The sequence below is a fragment of the Urtica dioica genome, chromosome 3 (assembly GCF_054948205.1).
Source record: "Urtica dioica subsp. dioica isolate 48M chromosome 3, U.dioica_male_clone48M_v1_H2, whole genome shotgun sequence".
Classification (NCBI taxonomy): Eukaryota; Viridiplantae; Streptophyta; class Magnoliopsida; order Rosales; family Urticaceae; genus Urtica; species Urtica dioica.
The window spans coordinates 26,767,912-26,787,580 of record NC_142758.1 but is presented as its reverse complement, the minus strand read 5'-3'; the positions used below and the strand labels follow the sequence as shown (position 1 = coordinate 26,787,580).

The window sequence follows — 19,669 nt, the reverse complement described above, 5'->3', positions numbered from 1 at the left end:
CGGACTTGGTACCCCAAGTCGTCCCTTAGCTGTCTGTGGTATCTATCTCGTCCAGGCACCTAAAAAGCAAGCAAGAAAGGTGTGAACTACAAAGGGAAAACAGGGGGGTTGCCCCTGTTTACCTCTCCGACGCTCAACATTAGTAGAATTGAGGTGGTTTGTAGAAGGTTTAGTGCTTAGGAGTCGAAACTTTAGAGAAACGAGCGAGGTATGAGTTCGACAGCGTTTCAGTACTCAAATTCGGATTACCTGGACTAGGGGAGAGACCCCTATATTTATAGGCGACCAAGGAGCGTCAGGAACAACCCCTTGGCCGAGGGCCGCCTCTGACCCGGCCATGGACGGCTCTGACCCGGCCATGGCTGGCTCTGACTCGGCCGTGGAGGCCATGGCCGGCTCTGACTCAGCCATGGCCGGCTTTGACTCGGCCGTGGAGGCCATGGCCGGCTCTGACCCGGCCATGGCCGTCTCTGACTCGGCCGTGGAGTCCATGGCCGGCTCTGACCCGGCCATGGCCGACTCTGACTCGGCAGTGGAGGCCATGGCCGGCTCTGACCCGGCCATGGCCGGCTCTGACTCGACCATGGCCGGCTCTGACTCGGCCGTGGAGGCCATGGCCGGCCCTGACTCGGCCGTGGAGGCCATGGCCGGCTCTGACTCGGCCATGGCCGGCTCTAAGGCGGCCGTGCAACGAGAAAGACTTGGGGAAGCCGCCATATGTTGTTGTTGCCGTACCGGGCCGGAATGGACCGGTAACATTAGCCCCCCGAGTTTATTATTGAGTGTAACTCGTGTGATAAACTCGAAGCCTCTGCCGTTATCGGCCCACCGGAGTAGCCCATCGCCAAGAGGTATGTTCCGACGCCCTTTAATATTATTATTTTATTTTTTGTCGGTCACCCTCGTCTTGTTATTCGCGATCATGGACCCCATTGACCGCCTATTAGGCTGTGGGACCATTGAAGACGATTTGTTTCACTTGCTTGGGGATCAACACGCGGACTTGGAAACTTTTTGGACTCAATTCTCATCTCTCCCAAGCGTTACCAACGTGCCTCACTCATCGGGCACGAGCAGCGTCGTTACGATGGCCGGGGAAGATCTTGCCTTGGTTGAAGCGTGGTTGCCCGGTGATGGAGAGGGCGCTCGTGCCGGAGACGGCCAGCGCCGGCAGGTAGACGCCGAAGACAGCGCGCGCGCCGGAGGAGGTGGCTGGACTCATAGCGGCACAGGAGATGTCGAGGAAGACCCACCCAGGCCGAGGGATAGTGCCCTGGCGCCCACTGGTGGCCTGGATGGCGCGCGCGTGCCGGAGGCAGTCGCGCCTGGAGCGGCCGCGGGGATGACGCCTCGGCCTCGGGGGGCGCGACCTGGGTCGACCCCGACCCCGAGGGAACCCTCACCCGGCCGGGCGAGGCCGACAGGACGCCAACCTGTCGCGTTGGCGGGGGAAGCCGCCCGGGCGGAGCGATCGGCCCCGGGAAAGCCGCGCACGGCGAAACCAGCGCCGGGGGGGGGGGGGGGGGGGCGCCGGCCGGCGTCGGCGTCTTCTGGGTCGGTCCCAACGCGGGGAAGGTCACCGGGTGGCCTGGAGACCGCGTCCAGGGGGAGAGCTCCTCGAGCCCAGCCGCGCCGGTGAAGACGAGCGCCGCCGGGGAGTCACCGTTGCCGGGGGACGTCACCCATGGAGGAGCCGACGTCGGGCAGGGGGCGGCTCGGCCTGGCGGCGTCGGGCAGGAGGTGGCGGCTTGCCTGGCCCCTGGGGAAACCCTAGGCCGGAATGGGCCGGGCTTGTGTGGCGAGGACCCAGCCGGCCGGGAATTGGGCCGGGGGGTTGGATTAGGCGCGCGGGAAGAGGGCCCGGCCGGGCAGGGGCTGGACTGGGCCAATGGGCCACGCGCGCGCGAGGGAAGCCCAACCAGCCGGGAGTTGGGCCAGACCGCCGGGCCGGGCGCACATGGGGCGAGCGTCGGTGCGCCCGGGAAGAGCCCACGGGCCGAAGGTCTTGCTAGCCGGGAGCCGGGCCGGACCGGCGGGCCAGATGCGTGCGCTGGAAGCGCCGGTCCGTTCGCACCGGGCCCGCGCATGGAGGAGTCGCCCAGCCAAGAGACGGGCTGGGTCCTTGGGCTGCACGCGCACGCCGGAGGGAGCACGGCCGGACGGGAGTCGAGCCGGCCCGATGAAGGTGTACCGACCGGACGGAGATCGGGCGCGCTCTCGGGCGACCATGCCGGGGCCGAGGGGAACCAGCCGGCTTGTGAGGGCGGCCATGACGGGGCTCCTCCTTGTCCAAGCGTGGCTCCTGACGCCGACCGTTCGAGCGATTCGCCCAGCCATCACGACGTACCTGCCGCGCCACTTTCCTCAACCGTGCGGGAGGAAACGCGGGCCTCGGCCTTCCCGATTGGAGAGTCGGCCATACGAGGCGAGCTCGATTGCTCGGGCGTCGACGTCCCGAGTTCACTCTCGATTGTCAGCTTCATGAGTCTGAGAAGGCGTTACAGCATCCCAGAGTCCGTGTCGATCCTGAGACCACTACCCGATGATCTTCCAACTCGCCCGCGACAGGGGTACGCTGCGGTCCACGAGGCGAGTCTCCGTGGAGGACTAAGACTGCCTTTCCAGCCGGTTATCCAAGAGTTGTTGGTTCGATTAGGGGTGCACGCCTCGCAGATGTCCCCATCCTTCTACCGGGTGGTTGCGGCGTTCCACATGATGTTTTTTCGGGCGAAGAAAAGGGTCGTCACTGCCGACGATATTCAGGACCTCATGATGGTGCGAGGGGTGCCCGGGAAGCCGGGCTTCTACCTGGCGTCGCATCACAAGCGCCTCGCCATTCTCACCAAGGTGAACTCGAAGCACAGATACCCCTGGGTGTGGGTGTCCGAATCGGCTTTCGGGGTCGCACCTCTCGTCTTCGGTCCTGTGGCCGACTTCCCACCCGCGGGTGACATCGAAGGATCCGAGCTCGACGCGGTGATTAGAGCGGTCCCGGAATCGAGGCGGCAAGGAACGCTCTTCGAGTCCCCAGACCTATGTTGGAATTGATCTAGGGTTTAAGAAAAAGATTAAACGCTTCGGGAAGCGGCGGAATTTTAAAAAATTTCTTTTCAAGTAAAAACAGTTTTTACTAACCTAGACAAAGAGCAAGTACATGTAATTAAAACCTATTATGAGTATAGAAGTTTACTAACCTTTCTTGAAGCTTGAACTTTGTAGAAGCTTTTGGAAAGTTTGCAACGCTCGTCTCCTCGCAGCACGTCTCTCTTTCTTTCCTCGGCACCTCGAGCAACCACGATAGTTTCTATCACTAAATCACTCGAAATAAAAGGAATCAGTGAGTGGGCACTTTTAAACACTACGACTTAAGAACGAGTCTTGAAGTCGCAGAGCTAAACTCTAGGTCAAATGAGGACCTAGGTGCCAAAACAAAATCGAAAATAAACTAGAGAGAGAGAGAGGAGTTCGGCCAAAGTTCTAGAGAGAGAGTCTCTCAAATCTCTTAAACTTGGATGAATGAAATGTGAGGAATGAGGCTCCTATTTATAGGAGGAGGATTACCTTCAAAAGGTAGTTTCCTCTTTTCCTATTGCCTTGCACGTCCAACATGCCTCATGAAGGCTTAGGATTTGTTTCCTCATTTGATTTCCTCTTAGTTGGCCGAAAATGCACTTTCCTTCTTAAGGAAATTTGTTTCCCCTTTTTCTTTTGACAAGTATCTTCATACATCAATGCACAAAATAAACTCTCTTTCCCACTATGGCATGAACGAAATTCAGCCTTATTTTCCTTGGGTTGGACGAAATTTGAGCTTCTAGAAGGAGCTTCTAGATGTTTCTTCATTTGTTCATGACAACATAAGAAAAGCCCATTAAGAATTTTCAAGTAAAATTCTATGAAATGAAATTAATCCTCAAGGCCCAATTACACTAATATGGCTGAGTAATATTTATTTCATTTGTCATCATATGACAATGTCAAAAAAATTTATTGACATTTTTTTCGTCCTATGTCCAAAAAGACAAAAATACCCTTTTGACAATTTTCGTAAAACTGTCTCGTTCTTGTTTTGACTTAGCTTTCAGTTTAACTATTCCTACTCGATGTGATTCGTGACAGTGACCTCATGGACCCAAATGAACAAAGCTTGAGCTAAACACTTGGACTCAAAAGTTCACAAACCTTTTCCAAGTTTAGCTTAATGCCAACTGACTCCACTAAAGAGTTGACACTGAAAATCTCTCGGTTCAAATGAATTTATTTTCTACTCAAGAATTCACCTAATTATAATGAGCGGATCCACTGAATATTATCTATGTTTACCCTTCATGAATGTCATCAACTAGTCGGGATTTACTAAATTACCATTTTACCCTTCTAGCTGTTATTTCCTCGACTCCTTTGTCGCTTGTGAATAAGTTAGAAACAATGTATTGACGAGGAGCTAACAAGTCACATTGTTTCATCCAAAAGAGTCAGGACTCAATTTGGACACTGGCCAGTTCATTTATTCACACTCCAAGGAACAAAGCATGAGGTGACATACATTGCATTTCAGCAATCTTGTACATGAATTCCATATCCATGAGAGCTTCACAAAGTTACTCATGACAGACTCACAACTTAGTACTTCACCAATAGGCCTTGTTCGGAATCACATAGTGAGTACGAACTTTGACTTTCTCAAATGAGAATACTAAGGTGTGAAATGGCATGTCTCATTTCAGGATTAAGGTAAGCATGATGCAATTCATACATAGTGACTTCGAGACATAAGAGGTTAAATGGTTTGTTCTTATATTGTCTCTAGAAGTGCACTGGTCAATTCAGTACCTTCGGAAGATACATAGAAGAACTATAGAGTCTCAAACTCTCAATGCCTCATAACCAGACATCATAGATTCTTCTAACAATCATACTGAGGTCAATAGTCCTTTGACCCTAAGATTGCGAATATATCGTTTTAAGCAAACTACGAAGAGTTTGTTCATGAAAATCTACATTTGTCTCTTCGTAAGTTGTTAAGTTTGTTTATGGACTAAAAGACTAAGGTTTTATCATAAATCTTCAAACAAAGAAAGAATGAATGAACGTTTCAACTTTATTAATGAATAGATAGGCAATTACAAGCAAGAGTCTTCATGAGACTTTATTACATCAAATGTACAAAATAAAGACTACAACTCTTCTTGTGGGCACCATTGACAACAAACTCCCACTTGACTCAAAGAAGGTGTGTGTAGTCCTTCATGCCTAATCCCTCACGATGTTGGTCGAAGACCTTGTTCGCTAGGGCCTTGGTGAATGGATCTGCGAGGTTTTCCACCGTTGAGATCTTCTTCACTTCCACGTCTCCGCGCTGCACGATCTCTCGAATCAAATGGTATTTCCTCTGAATATGCTTAGAGCGCTTATGGCTTCTAGGTTCCTTTGAGTTAACGACAGCCCCACTATTATCACAATAAAGGGTCATGGGCTCGTCGACGTTTGGAACAACTTCCAAATACTTAAGGAACTTTTTAAGCCATACAGCCTCTTTGGATGCTTCACAAGCAGCCACATATTCTGCTTCCATTGTGGAGTCAGCAATGCAAGATTGCTAAATACTTCTCCACACAACAGCTCCACCATTATGGATGAACACAGATCCCGAAGTGGATTTCTTGGAATCCTTATCCGCTTGAAAATCGGAGTCGGTATATCCTGTCATAGTCAGTTCAATACCTGAGTATGTAAGCATCAAGTTCCTAGTTCTTCGAAGATACTTAAGAACATGCTTAACAGCAATCCAGTGCTCGGGTCCAGGGTTGGATTGGAAACGGCTAACTACGCCAACGGCGAAACATATATCAGGTCTAGTGCAAAGCATAGCATACATGAGGCTTCCTACGGCAGAGGCGTAAGGAATCTTCCTCATGTCTTCAATCTCTTGTGCAGTCTTGGGAGATTGGTCCTTAGAGAGTGAAACTCCATGCCTAAAGGGTGTTTGACCCCTCTTGCAGTCTTGCATCGAGAAGCGATCCATCACCTTATCAATATAAGATGCTTGAGAGAGCGACAGGGTCCGGTTTTTCCTATCTCGAAAGATTTGGATTCCCAGAATGTATGCGGCTTCTCCTAGATCCTTCATATCGAATTGCTTTGCCAGCCAGACCTTAACCTCAGACAACTTACCCACGTCATTACCAATGAGTAGTATATCATCGACATATAGTACCAGAAACACAACTTTGCCTTCGTGTATTAACTTGTAAACACAAGGCCCATCTATTCACTGTTCAAAGCCGAAGCTCTTTACAGTTTCATCGAATCTAATATTCCATGACCTAGATGCTTGCTTTAGTCCATAAATGGATTTAAGCAACTCACAAACCTTGGTCTCTTTACCTTTATCCACGAAACCGTCTGGTTGAGCCATGTAAATGCGCTCGTCAAGATTGCCATTCAGAAAGGCTGTCTTGACATCCATTTGCCAGATCTCATAGTCGAGAGCTGCAGCTATGGATAGGAGTATGCGGATGGATTTAAGCATCGCGACTGGCGAGAAGGTTTCTTCATAGTCAATCCCTTCTTGTTGGGTATAACCCTTCGCCACAAGTCGTGCTTTGAACGTCTCGACGTTCCCATCAGGACCCCTTTTCTTCTTGTATATCCACTTACACCCTACGGGTTTAATCCCTTCAGGAAGGTCTACAAGTTTCCAGACTTTGTTGACATACATCGAGTGCATTTCAACTTTCATGGCGTCAAGCCAAAGGTTTGATTCAGAACAAGCCATCGCTTGGCTATAGGAAACAGGGTCGTCCATGTCGGAGACGGCTACAAGAGAGTCTCCATAAGACATGTACCTGTCAGGCTTTTGAACAGCCCTCCCACTACGTCTAAGTACTACTTGACGAGATTCTGATGAGTTAGGTTGTGTTTCAGTTGGGGTAAGAACATTTCTTACAGATGAGGTAGAAGCATCCTCACCCAACTTTTCTTCAAGCACAATTTTGCTTCTAGGTTTCGCATCCTTCATGAAGTCCTCCTCAAGGAAACGAGCATTCGTGCTAACGAAAGTCTTATCGTCCTCGGGACTATAGAAAATGAAACCTTTGGTTTCCTTTGGATATCCCACAAACAGGCACAATTCTGACCTACTAGCCAACTTGCTAGTCTTTTGCCTTAGCACATGTGCAGGGCAACCCCAAATTCGGATGTGGCCCAAACTTACTTTACGGCCAGTCCATCTTTCATAAGGAGTACCAGGAACCGTTTTAGACGGAACTTGGTTCAGAATGTAAGCGGCTGTTTCGAGGGCATATCCCCAAAAGGAAAGCGGGAGTGATGAGTAACTCATCATCGATCTAACCATCTCCATAAGAGTTCGGTTTCTTCTCTCTGACACTCCGTTTTGTTGAGGTGTGCCAGGTGCGGTAAGCTGAGAAGCGATACCTTCTTCTTTAAGAAAGTCATCGAACTCTCCAGACATATACTCACCACCTCGATCAGATCGAAGGGTTTTGATCACTTTGCCAGTTTGCTTTTCCACTAAAGCCCTAAGGACCTTAAATACGTTAAAGGTCTCGGATTTGTGTTTGAGCAAATAGACAAACCCATATCGTGAGTAATCATCAGTGAAGGTAACGAAGTATTCGTATCCTCCACGTGCCTGTTGGATGAGCGGACCACATACATCAGAATGTATTAGTTCCAGCAACTCAGTGGCTCTTCGACCTTTATCAGAGAAAGGTCGCTTAGTCATTTTTCCTTCTATGCAGGATTCACAAGTAGGTAGTGAACCTATTGCAGAGGCTTGGGGTGGACCATCCCTCACAAGTCTCTTAATCATTTCTAGACTGATATGACCAAGTCTTAAGTGCCATAGGTGTGTTGATTTTGTTAGATCGGAGGATTCAGAAAGTTTGATCCTCTTTGGCTCCCTAATTAGATCATTATCTATTTCGGTGTCTAAAAGAGAAGGTTGGGTGGGATAGATGTAGAAAAGAGCATTCTTCATACATGCATCAGTGACAAAAGAATTATCAGGAAACGAAATACGAATTCCATTTTTAATGAACTTTAAACAATAATCTTGCTCACGAAGACGAGCAACGGATATTAAGTCCTTCCCAAAGGTAGGAACAAAATATACATTATTCAAGTTTAAAGTGCGGTCTTCAAAAGACAGCGTCACAGATCCCACAGCCTTTGCAGACACCAGGCTCCCATCACCCCATTTGAAACAGAACTCGCCTTCCTCTAAGCTTTTGGTTTTCTTGAAACCATTCAAGGAACAACAAATATGGTTAGTAGCAGCGGAGTCAAGAATCCACGTTGATACATTATCAGCTACTAAGCCTGCTTCGGTAACTAGTACAATACTATGTTCCTTTGCTTTGAGATTGGCAGGACAGTTCTTTTTATCGGCCTTGTGAGGTCTCTTCTTAGTTCCAGAGGCGGAGGCTCTTTGCTCAGTAGCATGTGCCTCTCATTGATTCCTCTTTCTCTTAGTGAGACCTTCAGTAGTGTGAAACTCCTTCATAAGCTTGGTAACAGTGTACTCTAGCTTGTTTATGGAGTAGTTCATCTTGGCGGTATCAAGAGATGCGGGGAGAGTTTCTAAGATCATATCTATGATATTCTTCCCATCAATCTCAGATCCTAGGATTTCCATTTTATTCAGAAAACTAATGATCAGTATCATGAAGTCTCCAACAGGAGTCCTAGCCTGCATATGACAGTTCATAAACTGTCGGACTGCTTGTAGCCTTGTTTGACGCCTTTGCCCTCCAAACATCTCAAGGAGATTGTAGAGCATGTCAGCGGCAATCTCGAAGTCACGATGTTGCTCTTTCAGCGTATTGTTCATAGATGCCAAGATATAGCACCTCACAATCTCATCGGATCGAAGCCAGGCCGCTAAGGCGTCATTGTCCTCTTGAGTTGAATCATCATTCGTCAGAGGAGGACACGGGGTGGTGAGTACCCATTTGTGCTTGTTAACGGTAGGTATTATGTCGAGGTTACGTTTCGAGTCTATGTAGTTTTCCTTTTCGAGTTTGTTCGAGGAAAGAATGAAAGAGAGAGAGTTGGGAGACATATTGCCTATAAAAGTTGAAACAAGTTTATGATTAGTCTTTGGTTTAGGATTTAAGTTTGTTTAAGACTTTATAAAATCCAAAGGTGTTATGAACGAAATGACACTTTACTCCTTCGAGGGAAGGCCGCAACGAGTCTCCTTTCATAAGTAAATGACTCATCATTAATGCATAGCCAAGATGTCAATACATCAATTTTGACTAGCCACCTTGTAAATTGGTTTGATCACTCACATCCTTTCGCAGGGCCTCGAGGGAGGATTACTAGGGATTGAGTCTAAGTGTGTAACCAACCACTTAGTCCAAAAGATTGACTTTGAAAAACAATCCGCCGAGGGGAGGTCTTGTCATCATCGTTTCACTCTCGGACGTAGCTCATTGAGCAATGATCAGAGCAAAGCGCCCTTGAGTACTCTCATTTAAGAGAGGGCCACGAGGGTGACTCTTAGTCCGACGACACTTGCACTTTTCATTAGTGTTGGGGATCGTGGGTTACAAACAACAAGTATAACCCTCCCACTTAGTTTTTGGAGTTGGTTCATCGACTCTTTTAACTTCGGAAACAAATTTCCTAGTTAGAGAGCGACAGAGAGGACAACTAGAAGAGAATCCTAGATCGACATGTTCAGAGCAGTATTAGTGCATAAAGGCACAAGGTACATACTCGATCTTTTCCTATTTTCTATTTCGGGAAAGTGCGTGAGGGAAGTGTGAACTTCAACTCACTCGAACACTTGAAAGTTTGAGATTACACATCTTTTTATTTTTCGGCTTGTCTACAAGGAGACCTCTCACTCAAATTTTCAAGAGCATATAGATTTTGAACATATGTGATATAGATATAGTTTTGAAAACATTTTGAAAACTTATTTGATATGGGTGACAAAATATTTTTCAAGTTTGAAAGTGAAAACGGTTTTTTAAAATTCAAACTAGTTTTGTAAAAACTCAATTTCAATTAATCTTTCAAAAATCAAAACTTTTAATCTTTACACATCATGTTTATCATCATATGAAAAACATTTTTTCTCAAGAAAAGTTTCTCATTAGAGTTCTATAACTCATGGTAGTGGGGTTTGAAAATCCGGATTTCTAAAAAACTGGAGTTTCAGACAGCCGCGCACCTCGGAGTAAAATCGCCATATCTGGCGGCTCCGATGTCCTTTTGAGCCGAAACCGGTGGCATTGGACAAAGGACAGACAGAGCTTTAATTTGATTCAAGAATCATTAACTTTCGATTTTTGAGCAGAGAGTTATGCCACTTTTAATGCGGGTTTATTCCAGCTCGAAGAAAAAGAAATAAATTAAAGCTTGGTCCTTTTTAGGTGCGAAAAAGAATCGAGTGTAACGGAACGTTTTATGAAGGTTGTTAAAGCTTTTATTTATGTTTTATTAGCAAGGTAATAACAAGGCATAAAAGAAATAACAACAAGCATAAAACGATTCAAGTAAAAATAAGAAACTAGCAAGATAACAAAACTAGTCACAAAATTTTACTCGAAATTTCTCAAACCTTTAAAACACGTTTTTCAATATAAAAAATTAAACACTTTTAGAACTGATTCTAAAGTGTTTTAAAAACATCCCAAAATCATAGAAAAACAACATGGTTTTTAATTTAAAGGCATGAGCAATAAATTAAAAAAAATCTAAGATTACAATTCTAACTTGTCACAAAATTAGTAAACTTTCGAAAACGATTTTCAAGCTCATAATTTTAAAAACATGTACATGCATCTCTTTGACCATAGCTCTGATACCATTTGTTGGAATTGATCTAGGGTTTAAAAAAAAGATTAAACGCTTCGGGAAGCGGCGGAATTTTAAAAAATTTATTTTCAAGTAAAAACAGTTTTTACTAACCAAGACAAAGAGCAAGTACATGTAATTAAAACCTATTATGAGTATAGAAGTTTACTAACCTTTCTTGAAGCTTGAACTTTGTAGAAGCTTTTGGAAAGTTTGCAACGCTAGTCTCCTCACAGCACGTCTCTCTTTCTTTCCTCGGCACCTCGAGCAACCACGATAGTTTCTATCACTAAATCACTCGAAATAAAAGGAATCAGTGAGTGGGCACTTTTAAACACTACGACTTAAGAACGAGTCTTGAAGTCGCAGAGCTAAACTCTAGGTCAAATGAGGACCTAGGTGCCAAAACAAAATCGAAAATAAACTAGAGAGAGAGAGAGGAGTTCGGCCAAAGTTCTAGAGAGAGAGTCTCTCAAATCTCTTAAACTTGGATGAATGAAATGTGAGGAATGAGGCTCCTATTTATAGGAGGAGGATTACCTTCAAAAGGTAGTTTCCTCTTTTCCTATTGCCTTGCACGTCCAACATGCCTCATGAAGGCTTAGGATTTGTTTCCTCATTTGATTTCCTCTTAGTTGGCCGAAAATGCACTTTCCTTCTTAAGGAAATTTGTTTCCCCTTTTTCTTTTGGCAAGTATCTTCATACATCAATGCACAAAATAAACTCTCTTTCCCACTATGGCATGAACGAAATTCAGCCTTATTTTCCTTGGGTTGGACGAAATTTGAGCTTCTAGAAGGAGCTTCTAGATGTTTCTTCATTTGTTCATGACAACATAAGAAAAGCCCATTAAGAATTTTCAAGTAAAATTCTATGAAATGAAATTAATCCTCAAGGCCCAATTACACTAATATGGCTGAGTAATATTTATTTCATTTTTCATCATATGACAATGTCAAAAAAATTTATTGACATTTTTTTCGTCCTATGTCCAAAAAGACAAAAATACCCTTTTGACAATTTTCGTAAAACTGTCTCGTTCTTGTTTTCACTTAGCTTTCAGTTTAACTATTCCTACTCGATGTGATTCGTGACAGTGACCTCATGGACCCAAATGAACAAAGCTTGAGCTAAACACTTGGACTCAAAAGTTCACAAACCTTTTCCAAGTTTAGCTTAATGCCAACTGACTCCACTAAAGAGTTGACACTGAAAATCTCTCGGTTCAAATGAATTTATTTTCTACTCAAGAATTCACGTAATTATAATGAGCGGATCCACTGAATATTATCTATGTTTACCCTTCATGAATGTCATCAACTAGTCGGGATTTACTAAATTACCATTTTACCCTTCTAGCTGTTATTTCCTCAACTCCTTTGTCGCTTGTGAATAAGTTAGAAACAATGTATTGACGAGGAGCTAACAAGTCACATTGTTTTATCCAAAAGAGTCAGGACTCAATTTGGACACTGGCCAGTTCATTTATTCACACTCCAAGGAACAAAGCATGAGGTGACATACATTGCATTTCAGCAATCTTGTACATGAATTCCATATCTATGAGAACTTCACAAAGTTACTCATGACAGACTCACAACTTAGAACTTCACCAATAGGCCTTGTTCGGAATCACATAGTGAGTCCGAACTTTGACTTTCTCAAATGAGAATACTAAGGTGTGAAATGGCATGTCTCATTTCAGGATTAAGGTAAGCATGATGCAATTCATACATAGTGACTTCGAGACATAAGAGGTTAAATGGTTTGTTCTTATATTGTCTCTAGAAGTGCACTGGTCAATTCAGTACCTTCGGAAGATACCTAGAAGAACTATAGAGTCTCCAACTCTCAATGCCTCATAACCAGACATCATAGATTCTTCTAACAATCATACTGAGGTCAATAGTCCTTTGACCCTAAGATTGCGAATATATCGTTTTAAGCAAACTACGAAGAGTTTGTTCATGCAAATCTACATTTGTCTCTTCGTAAGTTGTTAAGTTTGTTTATGGACTAAAAGACTAAGGTTTTATCATAAAGCTTCAAACAAAGAAAGAATGAATGAACGTTTCAACTTTATTAATGAATAGATAGGCAATTACAAGCAAGAGTCTTCATGAGACTTTATTACTTCAAATGTACAAAATAAAGACTACAACTCTTCTTGTGGGCACCATTGACAACAAACTCCCACTTGACTCAAAGAAGGTGTGTGTAGTCCTTCATGCCTAATCCCTCACGATGTTGGTCGAAGACCTTGTTCGCTAGGGCCTTGGTGAATGGATCTGCGAGGTTGTGCACCGTTGAGATCTTCTTCACTTCCACGTCTCTGCGCTGCACGATCTCTCGAATCAAATGGTATTTCCTCTCAATATGCTTAGAGCGCTTATGGCTTCTAGGTTCCTTTGAGTTAGCGACAGCCCCACTATTATCACAATAAAGGGTCATGGGCTCGTCGACGTTTGGAACAACTTCCAAATACTTAAGGAACTTTTTAAGCCATACAGCCTCTTTGGATGCTTCACAAGCAGCCACATATTCTGCTTCCATTGTGGAGTCAGCAATGCAAGATTGCTTAATACTTCTCCACACAATAGCTCCACCATTAAGGATGAACACAGATCCCGAAGTGGATTTCCTGGAATCCTTATCCGCTTGAAAATCGGAGTCGGTATATCCCGTCATAGTCAGGTCAATACCTGAGTATGTAAGCATCAAGTTCCTAGTTCTTCGAAGATACTTAAGAACATGCTTAACAGCAATCCAGTGCTTGGGTCCTAGTTCTTCGATGTTCCTTCGTGCCCTGGCCCCGACGCGGGGGCTACGGAGGATCCCGAGTCCGAGGCGGGGGGTTCGTCAGCTCCTTCCCCCGACGCGGGGGGTACTGGCCGTGCATATACTTTCGTGTTATCGCGCTATCGTTGTTTTCCATTATTTGTGCTTATCGTTGTTTTTCAACTGACAGACGCTCTTTTCTTCTCTGTAGGTACCATGGCTCGACGTCATCGACCGCGCACACAAATGCCGAGAGTATCGCCCATTGACGATGCTACGATCGTGGTTCGTCCTTCAGCCGAGGCCCATCGCGGTGGGTCGCCATCGCGGGCGAGGAACGAGGTGGTCTCCTCCAACAAGCGACCATCGTCGTCGGCTTCCCTCGGGTCACCGCCCGGCCACAAACGCGCGCATACATCGACGGTATCAGACAGCTTGGACTCTATGCTCCTAGCAGAGGCGGCAGAGCTGAGGGACCTGTGCTCCCGAGGGATCCTTGAGACCTCCTTGTGGGATTTCAAGGGTCTGCTGACGACGAGCGATCTTGAGCATTTCCAGAACGGGATCGGCGATGCCCGAAAGGTATGACTTGTTCGCTTGTGTTATGTATGATTATCGTGCTCATCGTGATTATTCGCGTTTCATCTGTTTCCACAGATGCTCGCGCGCCAAGAGCGGAGCGATCGGATTCTCCGAGATATGCTACGACGCATGCAGATCATGGAGAAGGAGAAGACGAGCATGACGGCCGCGCATGCTGCCGCCCTAGCGGGGGCTCGCACTGCCCAAGAGTTTGAGGCGCTCGAGGGGGAGTTGGAGCGAGCTCGCGGGGAATCGGCCGCCGAGAAAGCACTTCGTGAGAAGGCGGAGCAAGCGGCTGACACCTTTCTGGGGGAAACAAAGAAACTCCTGGCAGCACTCTCGAGCTGGGATGCGGAGCTGAGCATCGTCCATGCTCGGCTATCGGCGAGCGAGATTGCCCGAGTCAGGGTCGAGAGGGAGAGGGACACCTTACGGACGGAGATGCAGACCCTCGTCGAGGAGAAGGAAGATGCCGTGCGATCCAAGACGGACTTGGAGGACGACTGGGACTTGGCGTTGGAGGCGGCTCGCTACGAAGCGACAAGGCGAGTCCGAGATGCGACCGCGAAGGAGAACGCGTCTCGTGGGACCACGTTTTCCTTCTTCAACGCCATGTTCCCTCCTTATGATGACGAGCCGCCGGAGGACGACCTACATCCACAAATCCCTGCCGAGGTTGCACAGTCGACGACCCGCCAGCCTTACGGAGAAGCCGTTGGCGGGTTTGGCGCTCCTGGCCCCGAGGGAGATGAAGAGCAAGTTGACTTCGGCTCGGATTAGTCAACTTCTCCTTGGTTTTTCGCGCACTTGTTTAGCGCTTACGTAGTGTTTACTTTCGGATTTTTGTTTGTTTGACATGTATCGCACTCTCGTGTTTTTCTTGTTGGGTTGATCGTGCAACGTTGTCCTGTTTTGATTGAAGCTTTTTTATTCGCTACGCGTCTTATTTTCTCGATTTTCTTTGCTTAGTGTAATCGATTTGCGCGATTTGAACGACGCGTGTCTCACGAACCCGGTTTACTATGTTTAGCGTAACCGGTTTGCACGGCTTAATGCCCCATAGGGCGGCGAAGTTTCCCACGGGCGCTGGCTAGACCAGTTTCATCCGGCGGGTGCGAATCTCGGCCATCCCTTCGTGACTCGCTGCCTATCGGCGTGTGTGAGCCGGGTGGCCGTCGCGCTCATCCTCCGGCGAGTACGCTACCTATCGGCGTGCGTATCAGGACGAGCTTGCAATTCCCAGTGAGCGTGGTACCTGCTGGTACGCGTGTCACGTTTTGGGTTTTGACTGCCGAGATCGACGATCCGGTGCGCGGATGTGATCCGTCGACGCCTTACTGCCTATCGGTGTGCAAGGCACGACGTTGCGCGATAGTGTCGCAGCGAAAGACGTGCGAGGTTGGAGGTCCGGTGCGTGGATCCAACTTGTCGACGTTTCGCTATCTCTCAGTGCGGGGTCGGAGGTCCGGTGCGCGGATCCGACTTGTGGACGTTTCGCTACCTCTCGGTGCGTGAAAGGTGGAGCGTGAAAAATGGAGTAAATGAGCTTGTTACCCTCATTCTATCCTCCTTAGCCCCCCGAGTTTCTTGGGTGCTCGTAGAGGAGACTAGAAATTATAATACAATGCTTTGAAGCGAAATGTAATTCATTATATTGTTGAAATGGTTGAAAAATTACATCCCAGGCCGTTGGCCGAACTTGAAATTTAAAATTGTCTTTGCTAAAAATCGAAAATAATCATGAAAACAACAAAGCGTAGAGCGAGCGAAAGGGTATCTATTGGTAATATTGCCGAAGGTGCTCCGCGTTCCATGGATGCGTGAACACGAGTCCCTCCAGGTTCTCGAGCTCGTATGTGCCGTTGTGGATGGCTCGTCGCACACGGTACGGGCCTTCCCAGGTGGGGCCTAGAACTCCCGAACCTTGTACCTTGGTGTTTTGAAACACCTTTCGAAGAACGAGGCTCCCGTCGGCGAACTTCCGTAGCCTGATCTTGGAATTATAGTCCTTCTCGACCTTCCTTTTTTGTGCAGCAAGTCGGGTGAGTGCGTCCGCCCTCCTCTCGTCTATGAGGTCTAACTCGAGCCTGATTACGTCGTCGTTGGTGGCTTCTTCATACTCCTCGATGCGCAAGGTTGGTAGCTTGGTCTCGACGGGTACCACGGCCTCGACGCCGAATGCGAGAGCGAAAGGGGTTTCACCAGTCGCATTTCGAGCGGTGGTGCGGTATGCCCATAAGACCATGGGGAGCTCGTCGGCCCAAGCCCCCTTCCTTTCCTCCAGCTTCTTCTTCAAGTTCTCTTTGATTGTCTTGTTAACTGCCTCGACCTGACCATTGGCTTGAGGGTGGCGGGGAGAGGAGAAAGTCTTGCTAATGCCTAGTTGTTCGCACATTTCTCGGAGGCGCGCGTTGTCGAATTGTTTCCCGTTGTCGGTTACAATTGACGCGGGGATCCCGAAACGGCAGATGATGCTTTTCCAAATGAAGCTCGTCGTGTTGGCTTCAGTTATCTTCGCTAGCGGCTCAGCCTCTACCCATTTTGTGAAGTAATCGATGGCCACAATCGCGTGCTTGTATAGCCTCGGGGCCGTAGGTAGCTCACCGATGAGGTCGATTCCCCACTTCGCGAAAGGTCGCGGCACAATGATTGGACACAATGGGGCCGGTGCTTGACGCGGGATGTGGGCGAACCTTTGGCACTTATCACACTTTTTGGCCCACTCGTGGGAGTCCTTTTTCAAGGTCGGCCAAAAATATCCAATTCTTAGCTGCTTTAATGCCAAAGATTGTCCGGCGGCGTGGTTTCCGCACACCCCCTCGTGCACCTCGCGGAGCGCCTTCCTCGCCTCGACTTCGGTCAGGCAGCGGAGAAGGGGCATAGAGTAGCCTCTCTTGAACAAGTTATCCTCCCTTATCGTATACTTCGGCGCCAAGCTTCTCAGCTTTCTGGCCTCTTCTTTGTCTTCGGGAACGACTCCTCGCTTAAGGAATTCCACGAGCGGAGTCATCCATGAGGGAGGCGGAATCTCGTCAACTACCCCTACGTCGCCTCTCGAGACGTAGGGTCGGGTCAACACTTCGATCGGGACGCTGCCTTCGCCCTCCTCGTCTATCCCAGACGCGAGGCAAGCCAGGGCGTCAGCATCAATGTTCGCCTCTCGAGGAACTTGGACGATCTCGAACCACGACAGGGCCTCTAGATTCTTTTGGGCCTTGGACAAGTATGCGACCATGTTTGGCTCTTTTGCGGCGTAGTCGCCCTTAACCTGGTTCACAATCAATTGCGAGTCGCAGTGGATGCGCAGGTTTTGGGCGCCTAGCTTGTTCGCTAGTTCCAAGCCAACGATCAGAGCCTCGTACTCTGCCTCGTTGTTGGAAGCCTTGAACTCGAACCACAGGGCGTATCTCAGCTTTTCCCTATCGGGATTTGTGAGCACAACGCCGGCGCCAGCCCCCCGGGCGTTTGACGCGCCATCCACGTGCAAGTCCCAGACCGGCCCTATCGGGTCGTTGGTCCTCTTCTTCGACGACTCGCTGTGGTCATCCTCCTTGTCTTCCGTGCTCTTACTACTCTCGTCACCCTCGTCGGTTGAGGGCGTGCCTGTGAACTCGGCTACGAAGTCGGCGAAGGCTTGACCCTTGATGGCGGTCCTTGGTTGGAACTCGACCCCGTACTCACCCAGCTCTTGGGACCATATCGCCATTCGAGAGGAGGTCCCTTTTTGAAGGGCCTTCTCGATGGGATGTCCCGTGCGGACCACAATGGGGTGCGCTTGGAAGTAGGGCCGCAGTTTTCTCGCGCCCATGGCAAGGGCGAGGGACAGTCCCTCGATTTCCGGGTATCGGGTTTCAGCGTCGAGGAGCGCCTTGCTAACGTAATAGACCAGCCATTGTACCTTGTCTTCTTCGCGTATGAGAACCGCGCTCACGGCCCTATCGGAAACCGCAAGGTAGAGGTACAAGGTTTCGCCATTCTTCGGCTTCGCGAGGAACGGGGGGGAGGTGAAATAGGCTTTCATACCGCGGAATGCTTCCTCGCACTCCTCCGTCCATACGAACCCGTCGGTCTTCTTCAGTGCCTTGAAGAACGGTTGGCACCTATCAGTGGCTTTGGAAACGAATCGCGTCAGGGCGGCGATCCTTCCCGTCAAGCTTTGAACCTCTTTGACTTTTTTTGGCGACCTCATCTCTAAGATCGCCTTAATCTTCTCAGGATTGGCCTCGATCCCGCGGCGGCTCACCATGTAGCCCAGAAACTTTCCAGACTCGACCCCGAAAGCGCACTTGTTGGGGTTGAGCTTCATCTTGTAGCGTCGTAGGATCGTGAACATCTCCCTAAGGTCTCGAACGTGGTTGTAGGCTTTGAGGATTTTGACAAGCATATCATCCACGTAGACCTCCATGGTTTTGCCAATTTGATTGGCGAACATCCGGTTCACCAACCTTTGATACGTTGCTCCCGCGTTTTTGAGGCCAAAGGGCATGACCTTGTAATAGTAAAGTCCGCGGTTCGTAACAAAGGTGGTCTTCATCTGATCCGGTTCATGCATACGGATCTAGTTGTAGCCTGAATAGGCGTCCATGAAGCTCAGCAACTCGTGGCCCGCCGTGGCGTCCACGAGCTGCTCGATCCTCGGGAGGGGGAAGCTGTCTTTCGGGCAGGCTTCGTGGAGATCTTTGTAGTCGATACAGATCTGCCACTTCCCGTTTGGCTTCTTGACCATCACCACATTGGACACCCACTTGGGGTGCTCCGCCTCCCTGATGAAGTCGGCGGCGAGAAGTTTGTCAACTTCTTCACCAATGGCTTGGTACCTTTCCCCGCTGAACGCCCGCCACGGTTGAACGCGCTCGGCCACTCTCTTGTCGTCGTTGAGACGATGAACCATTATTCCGGGGTTGATCCCCGGCATGTCGGCGTGTGTCCACGCAAAGACATCTTTGTGCTCTCGGAGGAAAGCGGCGAGCTCGGTTCGGACATCAGATGAGAGTTGGGTGCCTACCTTGACTACTTGGTCAGGCTTGGCGTCGTCCAACACGACGGGAACGAGGTCGTCCGGTGTCTCCACCTTTCGACGCTCGACGTCGTCCCTTTGGTCTAGCTCTTCGAAGGTGCCTCCCTCCTCTATCTTGCACGGGAACGAGCTGGAAGACGATGCTTACCACCATTCCTTTCCCTTTTCCTTCTACGCCCTGGATGTAGCACATCCTCGCCATTGACTGGTCTCCCAGCATTACGGCGATCCCCTTCTCGGTCGGGAATTTCATCATCAGATGGTACGTGGACGTTATGGCCTTCAACCGATTGATAGTCGGGCGGCCGATGATGATATTGTATGCCGAGGGCTGGTCCACGACAAGGAACGACACGATGTGGGTAACCTCGAGCCCCCCTGGGTACCGAAGGTAACCGGGAGGTCGATAGTTCCCTCCGTCATGACCCTCTCCCCGGAGAAGCCGAAGAGCGGGGTCG

The 19,669-nt window shown here is 48.3% G+C and overlaps 1 pseudogene; it reads left to right on the top strand.

Moving 5' to 3' along the window:
* The first annotated feature begins 922 nt into the window (after positions 1–922).
* LOC149402525 (uncharacterized) overlaps positions 923–19,669 on the top strand; it is a 42,764-nt pseudogene continuing 24,017 nt past the window's right edge.